Source organism: Thunnus albacares, chromosome 14 (assembly GCF_914725855.1).
Source record: "Thunnus albacares chromosome 14, fThuAlb1.1, whole genome shotgun sequence".
In the NCBI taxonomy this organism is placed as follows: Eukaryota; Metazoa; Chordata; class Actinopteri; order Scombriformes; family Scombridae; genus Thunnus; species Thunnus albacares.
Genome location: NC_058119.1, coordinates 18,278,824 through 18,296,074, shown reverse-complemented (window position 1 = coordinate 18,296,074; position 17,251 = coordinate 18,278,824). Strand labels below are relative to the sequence as shown.

The window sequence follows — 17,251 nt, the reverse complement described above, 5'->3', positions numbered from 1 at the left end:
ACCTGGGAGATGTGAGCCTTAGCCTGCATACCAATGTTACCTGAGTGTTGCAGAGAGACAGTGTGAGTTGTTGAGAGCTAGCAGCAACAATGGCTTGTCTACAGAGAGTTCTGTGTTCAAACAGCAGGCAAATTGTGGGTTGTAAAATTATAGCGTCTCTGATGTCAATCCAATTTAAGTGTCACTCTTTAGACTCAAGGTGAGAGTTTGTAACATGTGGAAGACATAAATATATAGTTTAGCGGACAACCTTCCCAAAAACAAGCCGATGACACTGATTTGTTGTTCATTCCCAAACCCATGAATAAAAAATGTATGTTTCTCCGCTGAAAAACAAAATTAGCAAGATATTTTTTAACCAATGTATACCTGACGCTTCAGGGCATTTTTTTGTAAAAGACTGTGGTCGTTGTCAAAAAAAAAAAAAAAAAGTTTCTAATCTGTGAAGATGATCATTATGCATCCAGTTAGTTTCCAGCCAATTGGTTCCGCTCTCTTTTAGAAAATACTGCTTTGTTTGAAGGGAACCCTGGTTGCTTAGAAACAATGACAATGATCGCACACAGATATTTTAAATACACAATTCCAAGCAAACAAAAAAACAAAAGAACTTTAAATTATTAATAGTATGCACTTGCTTAACCAAGGGAATTGGATAACATGCTAATGAAGAGTAGTGAGTGAAACGTTGTTTGAGGAAAGAGAGATGATGTTGAGCTGCCAAAAAGGTAACGCCTCGGCTCAGCTAGTGGCTTGTATCTGTGTCAGGTGCAGTATAGCAATTGTCAGTGTTTCCTGTTAATAACCCCCTTTAACCATGCTTCTTTGCAATGTAGATAACTGTAAGTGATACTCAGTTAGTAGATTGTTTAACACTAGTATTACATCCAGGGTTTGGATGACTTCTCATAAAGATAAGGTGAGAGGAGCATAGACTAATTTTGATTCACATCATTTATCATCAAAGATGAAGCTTAATACCAATGGCTGGATTAATGCAAATATCATAAATGAAAACATGACAGGCTGTCATTATTGGTCTTTACCATGCATGTAAACACATTGGCCTCTATTTGGATAATTTCCACAGATGCTCTACCAAATAACATTGTGTTTGAGTTTAGTTTGGACTAATCCTGTGGTCAGTTACATGCAGGAAACTTCATTTGGGCATCAATATCATTTGAAATTGTCACCCCTAAAAAAAACTAATCTTCAAACAATAAAAACTAGCTCTGCAACTGTCAAATTTAGACCGTCATCATGGTCAGCTTTGAGGGTTCTTTGTTCAAACCTAAAACGACCTATAGTATATTTATAGTTTTTTCATCAGTGACCTGTTGCAGTTGTTTGAGTAATGAGGGAAGATTTCAGGGTGGAAGACTGTTTTCCAACCAACAGTCAATGTTGGTTGTAAACACAGGTATTAGTTTTAGTTGCCTAAACCTTGAGTATAGTGGTTGCAGATTTAAAAGCAACATTTATATGGGCCATTTTGGAGGTAATTGACAAAATATCTGTTTTGTAATATAGATATGTGGACGATGAAAAACAACAAGATCAGTCATACATTTATGTTCAACAGAAGCCCTCTAGTGATGGAGGAAATCAGGTGATGTTATAGGACGTCAGAGTGGATGAATGGGTCAACAAAACATTGGACTTTAACATTGGAGATAATTTTCCATTTTCAACCACAAGGCAACATTGTTTTTTACAATCATGACCACAATTGTTTCATTATAAGCTATTATTGTAACCATGATTAAGGTCCCATAACCTTAAGGACGTAGTCATTTTAACCCAAACCAGACCATGATCTGTCCCTTAACCAAAACAAACCTTAACCATAGAGTTAAAATGTATTTATTTCAATGTTTTTTTTTTCCTTTTACCACTGCTAAGGCTTATTTTCAGCTCACATCTTCTAAAAAAGGTAGCTTTTTAAACATCAAACTGAATTATAAATTCTTTAGACTATAAAAAAACAATAAAGGTTATGTGTGTTTTATCTTCACAGTGGGATGCGGGAGACAAATTTTCAACAGAAAACTTTGTTGAGGGTGGCGGTGATAAGAATCTCAGCGGGAGCCATGGGAAATGGGATGGCGCTTTTGGAGAAGCTGGCGGTAACAGTCCAAAATCCTGCAGGAGCAGGTGGGTGTGTGATTAAACATAAACCATTCAATAAGCAGACACACACACGCATCCTTCCCCACTACTCTGATCGGCTGTCAACGAACATTGTGCTTTTTGGAGAGATCTCTTCATTTATTCAGCAGATGTGGGGACTGGAGCTGCTGGAAGTCCCTCGTTGCTGCATTCACACGTGACCCATTAGGCCAGCCAAGAAATACTGCAGCTGCTCTAATTGCCTCTCGCTGTGCTTTCCTGTTTGTAGACTTCTATCTACCTGCACTCAGTCATGTTCAAGTAAATACTGCCAGAATGTGTTGCATGGGAAGAATGATAATGGATGCCATTACAGGATTATCTAAAAGTAATAATCATTCTGTAGCTGCAGCACGGATGCCCATCCGCTCATCTCATTTTTAGGCTTTTACTTTTAAGTCTATAGTCTGTTCATCCCATTGGGCTAGATTCACAGAAAAAAGCCTTTACCTTATATTAATTACAGACTGTAGTGTGTAACAGGAAACGACAGCCCTGTACGGTGGTGTCATGTCATATATCATCCCACCAGTTGTAATGCATTGTACCGCACAACAAATACACACATTCAGCTGATAATGAGCAGTGGCCCTCTATATTTGCAGCATGTTCGATGTCTGAATTAGACATAGGTTGCATTCTGTAAGTGTCCAGAATAGTGCTGGCATAAAATGAACGAACAAATCCAAAGTGGATTCCATACGTATCAGGTCTGTTCTGGTACATACTGCCTCCAGGAAGTAAAATCAAACAGAACACCAGCACTCACAGATCAATAGTCTTCTTATTTGTTGTAGGCAAAAACAAATGCATATGTGTACGCTGATGATGGCTTCTAGCCAAAATGTGTTTGTTTTTGCCTACAATAAAAAAGAGGACTATTGATCTGTGAGTGCCGATGTTCTTTTTATTTTGATTCTTACCATAAACGTGCACTTGATGCAGTGTTCAAGATTTGGAGCTGTGCACGCTGCTACTTTCATTATATCTGCCTCCAGGAAGTAGCCATATACTCGTGCTTGAAAGTTCAACACTAATAAAAACCCTTGCTTTCTCCTGCATGCGTTGTTTTATATGTCACCAGACTAGCTGCCAGCGATAAAAGACAGAAATACAAACTGAAGATACAAATATGAGTCTGTATTTTTCTTTATTTACTGTAAAAATCATACACATTTAGCATCAACACAACTGTCATAGTAAGTAATTAAAAAAAACAAATTGATTTAACAAATTGTCAGCTTTATTTAGCATACAGTCTAATATTTTAGGAGGATAATGGAGCAAAAAATGTATTTACTACTACTTGATACACACACATTTGGTTAGAGTGTCCTGCATTATAGTAGCCTGAGAGGTGCCCAAAACCCAGTCCTGGAAAACTTGAAATACTTGATACATTTAGAAGTCCAGACTCAAGTATACTGAAACAACTCAAACACTCGAACTTCCCAGTAGATTAGTTAGATAGCCCACTTTGTAAAAAATGGTGCTCATATCTGTGCCAAAAAAATCTTGACTACAACATACCAAATATAAATGCAGGGGCTATTTCAGCTGTCAATTGGCTCTCTAGTTGGAAACAAAGAGTATCTCTTTTCAGTTACACTTCCACTTGCTCCCCTCATGGCTGCATTGATGTAAATGAAACGCAGCCTTTTCATTTTGTCTGTGTTGAGTAATAGCCCACTGAGCGTGCCCTCCTAATTGTTCCTGTCAGGCTTGTAAATCACGGAAGTTTCCCCTCCTCTCCATCACACACAGCCTTTTCTTGCATAATCCTATTAGGCACAACACTATCCAATAGAGGGGAGAAATATTGCTTACAGGGCTTTTTTTTTGTGTAAAAATCCCTCAGTGGTAGTTATGCTAAAAACATTTCGACCAATTTGCAGAGTTGGAATGTTATTATTAATACATGCACATGCAACGTTTGGTTAAAAATAAGACTTGTTTAACATAAAAGTATACAATTTTAAACATCCTCCATATTCAATTTATAGTGCAAGAACATAAACCTTTAATCTTACACCAGTGCGATGGTGATATAAATTGTTCTTTGTTGGCCTTTGTCCTTGCATTGGCAACAAAAACAGCACTGTAGAGAAGCACAATTTGCTTTTAATAAGTTTTAATAAATCAGAAATTTCATCACACCCTTACCCGTGATGAACTTTGAAAAGAAAAATAAAAGAACTGCAGATGATAGGGAGATCCAATAATCACTAAAATTAAATATCTCTTTTACAGTGTGCTGCTGTTTCTGCTAGGAGACAGAATAAAGGGCTAAAAGGGTGTGAGCGTGACATCATCCCTGCCCTAAATGACCTCTCTCTGACTATTTGTGTGGAAAGTGCCGCTGCAGTCACCCTCTGTATGTGAGGCTTACTGCAGAATCACTGATGGCGAAGAAGGGGCGGGAATGTCGCAGATCACTGCATGTGATCCAAAACAATAATTAGATGGGATGAGAAGATCTATAAACAGTTAAACTATAGAGGCTGGCACCTATAGATGGGGTTTTATCATGTCACGACCCACCACTGGCTCCAGATGTTTGCTATTCCCTTGACCTATATCAAGTTAAGTTGATCCAATCCTGTCCTGATCAGCAGCCAGGAAATTAAGTTAGGCTGTGGGTGCCCCAGACAGCTTGTGGCAGGTCAGTTTTTTTTCTCCTGTTAAGAGCTCCGAACACTTAAGCTATTGACCTTTTTTTGTTTGGACAACCAGAATGGATTACCCTATCTGCCAGTCTTCATTACAGCTCCTGTTTTCTAATGCGTTTTTCTTTTAAGTTGAGGCAAGATTTAGCCTACTTTTTATTGTTATATGTGCAATGGAAGGACAGACAGACTTAAAATTCCCCTCAAGCCATCTCCTGGAGACAGGCATGTGCATGGACAGCCAAAGAGAGCCAAATGACTCCATTTCGAGTCCATTTGAGCCAATTGTGGAGAAAGCTATTGGATGCCTGTGCTGATGTACTAGCAGTGGGTTGGTATTTTAGCTGCTGGGCTAAAACGCATCACTAACTGCAAAGTTACAGAGAAACGAACACCAACCAAGACTTATTCCCAACTGCAGTGTGTTAATGGTACATTTATATAGTATTCAAAGATATACTGTATATTCTCTTTTTTCCTATTATTTTCATACACTATACTATCTAAACTAAATTCAGGAGGAACTGCATATACATTTGACATGGATTATCACTAATAGTATTTCTCACAGACACAAAGGCCCTGAGTAACAATTATTCTTAGAAGACTGAACAAAGACAAATTTCTCTGAAATGAAAATCATGAATGCTACTTAATTAGCTATTTATGTGAAAAGCTAATTACTTAGCCACATTCTTAAAGGTGAGACAGTTTTATGTTATATCGTGATTGCATGTTATATAACGAGATGATGAAAGGTGCTTAACTCATACTGTGCTACTTAATGATGTGAGAGATATTCCATATTATAATAACGTGTTTGATCCTGTGGCACAGTGGTTCTCAATGTGGGGTCTGGTGACCCCCAGCGGTCCTTGAGGGGGTTCCAGGGTGTCCCCAGCAAAAAGGAGAATAATTTATTTTCACTATAATTCCATCCATAAGTAACACAATGACAGAATATATGACTATTTTGGTCATGGGTTTCATAGACCTTCTCTAATAAAACATCTTAAAGTCAAAAACGTTAACAGATGGGGGACCCTGGGACAAAATCTAATAAAATGGGGGTCTGTGGTCTAATTTGAGTCAGTTTAGGGGTCCTTGATGTGAAAAAGTTTGTGAACCACTGCTGTAGCACATGTGCGCTGCAATACAGTAAAGTATGATGAATGTTTTCCTTAGTTTCCATTACTCAGAAGCAAAAGAATCAATCAATACATTCACTTATTATATGTAATCCCACCATTTTATTCTGATACAACTGATGTGTTGTGCGAAATTGGTTTTGACCTTTCAAGATAGCACCAAATGTTTGTCAGGTTGTCATATGAAAAATTGAATCCATTGAAACACAAAAAGGTTGGTGATCTCCCTCATAATATGCCCTCCACACAAACACAGGGAAGGTTGTACCACCAAGCTGAGTGTATTAAACTCTAAAACTAGTCTACTGCACATTTCTGTGAGTGCTTTTTTCCCGATAGACATTAATCATGCATCTTAGACTTTGATATTGTAGAGTGGCACAACCATTTCTTTTAGGGCATCCCATTTGCTATTCCATTATCATATACATTAAGACAGGGATAAATTAATCTTTTATGTAAGGTGAACTCTATTACAGTGTCACGTCATCATCTCTCTAAAGTTTCTTTCAGATGAGCAATAAGATGAGGTATTGGAGGCATGCAAGCTCCTTTGTGTGAGTCTTGGATGTTTAACAAAATTATGATTATTCTTTGATAACAGCAGCTCTTTTCACTTTGCTTTATCAATTCTGGGTAGTTTGCTGGCCAGTGAGTTGCTCCTGTGAATCTGTTCATTTGGATTGAAATGGATTGTTTTCCTTTGATGTTATACTTTTTCTGTGGTGTTATACTTTCTCTATGTATGACACCAGATGGTGATATAATAGGATGAATGCAGCCACTCAAATGTGTTTCTTGGCATCAAAATGCTAATGCAGAATTGATGATTGCCATATTGTTTTTGTCTGTACCCAAGGGCACTTGCAAGGACAATGAATCTATAGGAACTTCAGCAAAATGCCTGCATGTGGACAATGATGGATGTGTGTGCAAAACAGGACTTCTTGAATATTAATTGATAGCAACTGCTATCTGAAGACTTTCTCCTGCACAAGCATACATTGGAGAAAAACAAGAGTAAGGCTATACATGCAAACAGTGAAAAAAAGTCATTTATTCACCAATGAAACAATGCTTATGAATACTAAATGACACCCCATTGTTTTGTGAAAGAGCACTCACGCAGTACCAGACACATCATGCTATACTCATACAACAATAAAACTCTAATAAATAGCTCAATAAGGATTTTTGTGTGACTTAATTTGCCTTTCCCTGATGATGTTGGCTTCTAATCTACAACTTTAGAGCTTAAATTAAACAGTGTTTCAAAAAAGCTCTCTTGGTCTGATTTTCAATTATTCTCTAACGAAGTGAACTGTGTGGATAGCACAGGGTTAATTGTGTTTGTAAAATTGTTCAGTGCATTGTTGAAGCGACTAATGAAATCCAAGCCTATTATACTTTTCTCCATTCTTTTTTAAATTCCCTTTTTAAACTGTTCTGATCTAAAGTATGCACTGTGTTGGGTAGTTGGGTTAACATGATTAGCCATATAACTTTTTTTATGATCAAATGTTTATTGTAATTCAACAAACAACACACAACATACAAAACAAATGATCATATGGGTGCTGGAAATCTTTGAAAACACTTGAATTTTAATGTGGTTTTTTCAAGGTTTGAAAAGTGTTTGGATTTTGAATAAAGTTCTTGAAACTGCTTGAAATTGTAATTGCATTACTTCCATTATAAATCGCTATCTGACTGTATACTGTATTGTAGTTTGCTTTTTAGATAAAGAAATAAAATAAGTCGGCGAGAGAGCCTAATTGCTTTTGCCTTTTGCACAAAATGAAGGAAACTCCGCTTGAGCCTCGCTTGCCACTCTGCGCATGTGTGATCTGTCAGTCTTCTTTGATGTATGCCTTCTGGTGGAACTGACGCTAACAGATGATAACATGCCAGGAGGTTGCCGTCTCAATGAGCATTGGCTTGAAAATGAATACAAATCATGGTTGAAACAAGGACCAAATCCTCAAGCAACCCTCTGTAAAGTCTGCATAAACGACTTGCAACTTTCCACCATGGGAGAGTCTGTGCTTTTTTAAGCCCTGTAAAAGGTCAGCTGTAGTAGGGGATTTTTGATTAGGCTAACATTACTTTAAAGTTGGTTATAAGTTTGTTTATCTGGTGTTTTTGCAGGCTAATGATATAACTGAGTTGGCTTACGCTTTACAGACAGTTTGGAAATGTAAACTACAGACTCAGCTTCATTTCCCCCCTTGTTGTCCTGTCATCATCTCTTACTATGGACCATATGAAATGTCAATGCTATCACTCACTGACCATGCAGTGGATGTTTTGGTTTCACCAGTGTGTGGGTCATAGCCAGCAGAATGTATAACATTTTAAGGTGTAGCCTACTAGATTTTTTTAGTGTTTCAGGTTAGTCTACTACTCACATTCTGGTGTAGACCATCATTAGGCTCAGAAATTCATAGGCAATATTATTAAATATAATTTCAAAATATAAATGAAAATGAAATACAAATTCATCTTAATATTATTGACTCATAATGATTCATTTAGATAAATTATCAATATCAATAAAAAATATGCAGTAGGCCATTATTAAAATCAGTCTTAAGAAATTAAGTGCAATCAGTGGGGGTAAACTGATAAACACTGTTTTTGATAACTTTATCCACCTTTTTTTTTCTTTTTTTGTTTGTTTGTTATTTAGGAAAGTAGCATCAAGATCTGATCCTAAATCCAGGTCCTGCATTGGGGGATTTTTTCCCAGCAGATGAGCAATGCATGAAGCAGCATAGCTACATCCAGGTCAACTACCAGCAGTGTAGTGAAAGCCAGTACAGTGGAAGCAGCCAGTCAAGTAGCGACAGGAATTGGCCCTCTACATCCCCAGTTTCAGCCAATCCACACCAGTCAACCAACAACACCATAAGCACCATAAAACAATTTGTTAGCTCTAATCCAACACTTAAAGCAGAAATATGCTGGGCAACAAATGTTGTAACCAGCCACTATTCCTACAAATGATGTGAGAACATAGTTCACAGTTTATTTCCACATTTGGGATAGCTCCTCATTTCTCTTCCCTAATGAAGACCAAAGCCAAGAAAGAGTCTGGATATGAACTTGAGTTTGATGAAAGTCTCAATCGGGAAATAAAGAAATGCCAGCTTGACATGCACATCAGATTTTAGAATGGCAATGAAGTAAACTCAAGGTATCGGACATCTTTTTTCATCGGTTATAATACTGCAAAACAAATGTATGAGAAGGTTGAGACAGTGTGTTCGGATATTGACTTCCAAAACTTGATTCAGCTGTTTATGATTGGCCCAAATGTGAATTGGAAGCTCCTCTTCCTGAACCAGCAAAACATAGAAGAATGAACAAACAAGAAAATGCTAAATGTTGGAAGTTGTAGTTTGCATATTCTACACAATTCCTTCAGAGCAGGGTGTGCAACCACAGACTGGGAACTGGGAAATGCTCTGTCAAGCCTTAAAAGGTTATTCAAGGATGTTCCAGCCCCTAGGGAGGACGATCCAGTAGTCACTGGTTACTCTTCCTTCCCTCTTGACTTCTGTAGTCATAGATGGCTGATAAATGTGGAGGTAGCTGAGTGTGCCCTACAGATTTTGCCTTCTCTGAAAATGTACATCACTGCTGCTAAAATGAAAACTGTAACATAATCATCTACTAAGTCTTTCCAGGCTGCTCGGATGATTGTTCAAGATGACCTCTTCCTAGCAAAGCTCAACTTCTTTCTAATGGTGGCTAGGGAAATCACACCATTTTTGAGGTCATACCAGACCAACAAACCCATGCTGCTGTTTATGAGTGGGGATCTCACCAATATGCTGAGCAGTCTAATGAAGAAGTTTATCAAGCCCAGTATCATGAAAAATGCAACTACCACAGTAGAGCTTCTCCAAGTTGACTATGCTGACTTAGTCAACAACATGGATGTCACCAAACTGGGAATGGGATTTGTCACAGAGAGAGCCCTGGAGGCCCACATGAAGAAGAACTCAAGTGCTGAGAGGCTGAGGCTGAAATTCAGGCAGAACTGCAAGTTGAAGATGCTGAAGATGGTTTCCATGCTTTTTGAAAAGCTTGACTCAATATCTTCTTGTGAGAAGCCTGTCTGTTCTGGATCCAAGGGTGCTCCTCAAGATCAAAGAGGTAAGGACCCAAAAACTCACCGCTGTTCTGAAAACTGAGCTTCACCTCAAAGTCCAATGGCCTTCAAAGAGCTGTGAAAGAAAAGTAAAGAAGTCTGGAGACTGTAGAGAAATAGCTAACTGACAAACTCAAGGACTGAAAGACACTCCCTAATTGTCCCTATCCTATTTGGCCTAACCTTGGATAGGCCAAATATATTTTTTACACTATTTTGTGTTGTTTAATGCAGTTTTTTCAACTCAAGGGGATAAAGGGCACTCACATGTCAACTCAAATTACTGGTATTGTTTTGATTTTCAAGAGCATTCATTGATTGTCCAGTGTGTTATTCATGCTGAGTGTTGGAAGGCTGATCAATGTGTAATTTACCACAGTTGCAAGGTGCTGGAAAAGCTTGACAATGCACCTTTAAGATGTTTGAAAAGTGCTTGAATTTGACTTTGGAAAAGGTGTACGAACCCTGACACACACACAAACACAAAAAGGTGACTTCTGCTTTGGCTTCATTCTTTAACTTGAAATGAAGAGCACAGATGAATATAGCTCATGTGGGAAGCCAAGATTAGCGACCGTTACACATTTTTGTTTTCACCTATATTAAATCACCCTCAGAGATCAAACTTGTTTTTTTGTCACAGCTTTATCAGGTAACTGATTGCAGCTGCAATTTTAGCCTATCTCATACTTGGAGTAAAAAAAAAAAAAAATCATAATCTCATTTTACTTACAGGCCCTATACCCCCATGGTGCCCTCTCACAGGTGTTTTCACTTGTACTTGATTAGACCTCTTCTCTGGGCTGTGTGGGTGTGAGTACACCGTGCTTAATTGACATCTTCCTCACTCTTGTTGCACCTGTTAAAGTGGGATCGCTCTAATTGGTATGTTGAGTTTTGTAACCTTTCTTTCAACAAAGGCATTTTGACATGTCGCAGTAGAGAAAGCACAGATATAAATAATATAATTAATGACGGCTGAATTCCATTTAGCCGCTTCATTTTCAGGGTCCTGGTATTGTGCATGGCAGCTCACTGTCACACTGTCACGGCTTAATGGGACACTTGAAAAGAACAGAGCCATTTTTAAATGGTATTAGTAACACCTGTGCTTTTAGTCAAAATGTCTGCTGTGAAAAAGGTCTGATCCAGCAAATCGCTGCCCATGTTCACCCTGGGCAGAGGTCTAATCAGCCAGAATAACTGAAAACACCTGTGTGGGTTGGAATGGCCTATTAAGCCTGACTGTGGTGCCTGAAACACAGAAAACATTTAAAAGCTGCAGTCTGTTTATAATAATATGTTCAAGCCAAATCACAGATGATAAACCAACCATATAACACAAATACAGGTATATAATTTTGTCAAGTGATAAAATTACAATATTGGTACTGTTGGATAGGTGTGACCCCCCCCCCCCCAAAAAAAAATTATTAGGGTGGAGAAAAACTTGTTTTATCAAACCTGATAAATGCAATGTTTTCTCTCATAGGATCACAGGGAATCTGCACAAAATAGGGCAGTTCACCATAGACAAGTAATGTAATCGTTAGTTTAGAATTTGAACTAAAATCTTGAAGCTGGCTTTTCATTATGTGGCAAGAGCGGGGAGGTGTTTTTAATAGTGTCAACTACACCACCTTGGGGAATTTCACCCCAAGGAAATTCTTTAGTCTAACCACTTTGGGCCCCCACCAAAATAAGAAAAGGTCACTCAAGCCTGAAAACACTCAACTAAGACGTGATTCCCAAAAATACTAATATTAAATTGTATAAATGTGTGTGTATGTGTATATATATATATATATATATATATATATATATATATATATATATATACACACACAATAACAAATAAACAATAGAAGTAACAGCCCATATGCAGTAGGGATAAAACAGCTGACGTAGTGATGTAAAGACAGAACAGCAGTTGCTCTGGGAGTGAGGGCTGGGGTTTTGGAAAGGGCCACATACATACAAACAAAGCTGCATTAAGCAGGGGCTCGAAGCAGAGCAACTTTACTCTGGGTCTGCAGCCAGAAGACGAGCAATTGCTGGGAGGCCACAAAGAAACATGCCTGTAACACCAAACTGTGCACACACCTGCCAACAAGGAAATCAGGCTCCAGAAAGAGGCAGAAACGTTCATCTGAGGAGCGGTCACCTGCCTAGATATAGTGCTGAACGGCGCCGCCCAGTAATTAGGGCACAAATGAATCATTGAATCTAGCCTGGCGACAATTTAGTGGGCCAGAAAGAACGGAGAAAAACCTAATCTGTCACAATTATATATGACTGGAATAATGGCAAATCTGTAGTTCTATCCTGTATTTTGAGCTGGTTAATGACATAAATCTGCTCTTTTTTATGATTGTAATCTGCCAAAAGTCATACTTAAATCTGTCTTTCACAGTTGGGCAGTTTATTAAAAGTCTGAGGTTGTTCAAGGATTTACTTTGTAATCCTGAGAGTGAGAAATATGAGAGTACCACAGGGCTGTGGTTTTACACTGGCTGAGGGTGAAAACTGAAGGGTGGCTCAGCCAGGCAGCAGGCACAGCTGCAGGTTATTGATTAGCAGCCTGATAAATAGTAGTCTGATAAATAGACTCTTGGTTTCTTTCTTTTGGCCTGGTCTGCAGACACGCACACACAGCTACTGGTGAGAAGAAGAAAATGAAGCTGAGCTTTGCATTTCACGTTGTTTACTTTGTGATTTAATGAAGGAATTGTGTGTGTGTGTGTGTCTGTGTGTGTGCTATCCAGTCCCTATAGATAACTTTACCTGTTCTGAGTGCAGAGCTTCATGCTTGGCCTATTACATGTTAAATGTTTATAAGCAACACATGCAAACAACCCAAAAAAGCAGTGCAAATGGTTTTTTAATTTAGGATCAAACAAAAATATTAGTCAACCACTGAAAACAACAAAATGATTTTCTGTCTGAACAAATGACTCCTAACCCTAGGTCACACCAGTGACCACCAGGGAAAAAGATATAGTTAAAATGGGAGACTGTTCTTTATTTGGCAGTCTTGACCATTTCAAAGATGCATTTGTTATCTTTCTTTTTTAAGCTGTTTTTGCAGCAAATGAGACTCTATTTCTAACAGCACAGATTCCAATACGGCTTTTGAAAATAGCACTCCAGCAGCACAATGACTTTGCTGCTTCTTCTTGCAGGTTAGTGGCTTATAACATCAGAATTAGCCTAGCAAAGCTGATGTTACAATCTCAAAAAAACACACAATATCTAATATGACATTAAATTAGTAAAACTGGATGAAGGTGAAAGCATCTGTATCTGTATCTTACTGGTGGCGATGTTCTTTTCGTTTCTTAGCTTTTAATACAATATGCAGTGGTGAGCTTAGATGCAGACTAATTGTGATTGCCCTAATAATAAACACTATTTTGGTGTGTTTTCTAGTTTCAAACAATGGATTTTGATGTCAGGCTTTACCAGAACTATCCACCAGTTAGCTTATATAAGACAATAAGTCTTGGTAGTATCCTGGACCACTGATATGTCAAACCTATAACTTGTGTTAACAAATGGGAAGACTGAAGGAAAAGCAACTACTTGTTAAGTCTGTGAAGCACTGACACATTTCCTGGGACAAGCAGGTTGTAGCAACATGGTGTGTATGTATGGTCTCATGAAAACTTGACACTTTATAAGAAAACTTCAAAATTGTGGCAGCTGAGAGTGTTTCACTTCAGAAAAGTACCAATGTTTTACGCACTCTCCTGGCATAACAATAGGGAATCAGATTTGTCCCTTTTATCTTTGCAGTTCAAGGCTGGGTTTTTTGTCAAATGCAGACAGGCAGTAAATTGAATACTCATAGTACTGAGAACAAAGGGAGAAAGAAGACAATGGGATGTGGAAGTATGAACATCGTGCTAAAGTTTATTTTTATTCTTTCACTGTTTGTCAAGTGCATTGATATCACTGTCACTAATGCAGCAGGTGTATTTCAAAATACTGGGACACATTTCATAGAAAGAAGCTTCTGTGTTCTAGTAGGATGGTTGGACAGGTACCAGTTCAATGTCTAATTTTGTAAGATGGTCTTGCTGGAACATTTTTTTTTCTTTTGGTTGGTTGGTTACATTTCATCAGGCTCTCTTCTTTTTAGTCTTTAACTGGAAATAATCAAGCAAGAAAATGACAAACATTTAGCAAAGATGATGCATTCCAAAATTATGCTGTGGTTGCAGAAGGAGCAAAAAAACATCAACATCATTAAATGTAGCATATCACAAATTCTGATGGGTTCTTGTACTGAAAACTGAGCTTTTACACTTTTGGTTTTGCTTAGTGGCATTGTATAGAAATTTCAGATATTTGGATGTTTAAAATGACACTCCTCAAAGATGGTTGAGAGGTCTTGGCATTTTTAAAAAATCTTAATTAATGCTTTTTTTGAATTCTTGTCTGAGGAGTCCTCTGTATGGCCTTTTTCATGGTGCTCAGGGGGGAAAAAAGGCAGCAAATGTGGACAACTGAAATTGGTGCTGGTCTAGATTTAAAGATTGTGTTTACTGTTGCACGTCACTGCGATTTGGTATCTCTTAAAACGTGAGCGCTTTTGCAACTACAGACATTTTATTTTTCACAGACTGGATAAGAGAAGAAGGCAAGTGTCTTATGATTTTATGGTGAAGGTCTTTTCAGCTGCTGAATCGTTCACACTACACCACTTGGCAATTTCACACTACACAACTCTTTGGTTGTGATAATCTGTGTTTTGAAATGTCCAACAGAATATTTTTCCCCCTCCACCAGCTTTGCTTCCAAATCCTGCTCCACTGGTAGCTTGTTTAAAGAGAAGTTTTGACTATGCATTGCAAAACAGATGTGTACTGCATATATGTACTGTCACAGTTGAAGCTACGCAACCTCAGTTTCACTAGTTCATGTTGAGGTCATCTTTGTTTGTGTTTCCTTGATCCACTAGATCCATGACATGGAAAACAAATCAGAACCCACTCTTTACTGGCCAGAGTTTGTGTGTGTGTGTGTGTGTGTTTTTTTTTTTGTTTTGTTTTTGTTCTTGAATTCTCAGCACTCATATTTATCTTCTTCTGCTACTGCTGCTTCAAAGTTTAACCAACTGATGATCCATTTCTAAATATTTTAGTAGTATGATTTTTGTTTTCCAAGAATGCAGTGCTCCATTCTTTTGTGACTATTTTTACTGTTGCTGTTGCAGCTTTGGATATCCAGTCAAAGAGATCATTTGCACAGCAGTCTGATCCCTCTCCTAAGCCAGGCACACTCTCTCTGAGTCCAACAAAAGCAGAGCTTACAAGAAAGCAACACTGCAGCTCCTCTTCTTGGCTGCACGGCGCCTCACCACAGCACATGCACACACACATACACCCACACACAGACACTACACACGGTATCCAAGTGGTTAATCATCAAAAAGAGAATTTGTGTTTCTTCCTTTGCCCTTTTTAATGTGACAGTGTATAAAAACCCAATGGAGCGACATGGTTCCAATAGTGATAAATCGCAAAGCAGGTGTTCCCTGCACAGAGGTGAACATTGTCATACAAGAGTGAACACAATTCCCCAAAACATTCAAGGCACACTACTTCATAGCAGGGACTAGGTACTTTGTTGACACATTTGGTTTGACTTTTGATGCTTTTTACAGTGAAAATGGGTTCAGTGTGAGAATTCTTGCCAGTTTGACTGACAAAATTTTTTGAGACTTCTTTATCCTGTAAAGCCCAACTGAAATCACATTTAATCATCCCTCCTTGAAGAAAAAATGTCAACATGTTTTTCAACGTATTGTTAATAGATTTGTATTCATGTTTGTATAGAATGAAAATGGAAAAATATCACAAAAGCTCCATTTTGGCTCATCTGGCTTGGGCAGCATGTCAAGGGCTTGTTTGATTGGCATTAGCTGGCGGGCCACAACCATATGGAACGGAGACAGAGTAACCAAACTGAAATAGCTACAAGTCATGGGCAGACAGCGTGTTGCTAATGGGGATTTTGAAGATCAATGACCAAACTAGCATCTAATGGGTTCAAAGCGACATCTTAAGGTATGTTTACATGTGGTTTAAAGTGCTGCAGCAGAGCAGCTAATTGGCTATGTAGCCTGCTAACTGATATCAGTGGTGCACTTTTCTCCTGTGAATGTTTGTTTGGTGGCTGGTTCAACAAGCTAAGGTGCAAGACAAGACATGCTCATGTTTGTAAGTTGGATAAGATGGGTACTTTAGCTAATGTGGGTTGTTGTTCAGAGTCTGTGACTCTTTTGTTGTGTAGCAGGATGCTATCAGGCTCAGTGTGACCATCTGTTCTAAAAGGAGAGTACAGGACAAATGATTTACAGAGCAGATGTGTTTACTGTAGTAGACAAAAAAGGCAGTTTACTTTCAGTTGGACTTTAATATTGTCAAATGAAACAGAAATGCTACTGTAGATCTTTTTCTCAGTTCATAGCTACATGTCATGACCATGTTTGCCTTTTCAGTTCCCTGCGACATTTAAACCACTACCCAGTAATTTTCTCAGTACCTGTCTTATGTGAAAGGGGACATAGTCTTCCCACAGAATTACTAGGAACTGACTGACAACTCATTACTTATTTTCTGAGACAAACCATAACTGATATATGCTTTTCCCCCTAACATTCAAATCAGTTCATCACAATGTTGATTGAATGTTGTTCATGGTATAGATCAACTCCTCTCCTTTTGACAAACCAAAGGAAGGATGAGAGGAATTGTAATTAGATGGGATAGGTAATATAGTAAACAATTATAGTGAATCAAAAGCTAAGTAATACATCATAGCATTTGACAAGACTCAGAGATTGTATTACAATTCATAAATCACTCACAGTGACTTCAAGGGCTTCCCCATCAAGAACACATCCGATGAATTATACAATGTATTCCTGTGTAAATATATGAGGGATTCTGAAAGAGTCAGTCAGGCATAGCTGCAGGCACTGGTCCACACAGAGGAAGCATGTTGCTCCACTATAAAGTGCTACTAATCTGCCAACATCTGTAGCCAAGGAAATGTTATACAAGAGTCTCACCAATATAATTATTAAAAATGTTGTTTATCTT

At 38.2% G+C, this 17,251-nt stretch overlaps 1 long non-coding RNA gene across 1 annotated transcript; it reads left to right on the top strand.

Annotated features, from left to right (window-relative positions):
• The first annotated feature begins 612 nt into the window (after window positions 1–612).
• Window positions 613–9,309, top strand: LOC122997267. The gene is made up of 3 exons (XR_006407193.1): window positions 613–728; window positions 2,021–2,157; window positions 8,676–9,309. It is a non-coding gene; the product is annotated as an uncharacterized LOC122997267 (long non-coding RNA).
• The last annotated feature ends 7,942 nt before the right edge of the window (window positions 9,310–17,251 follow it).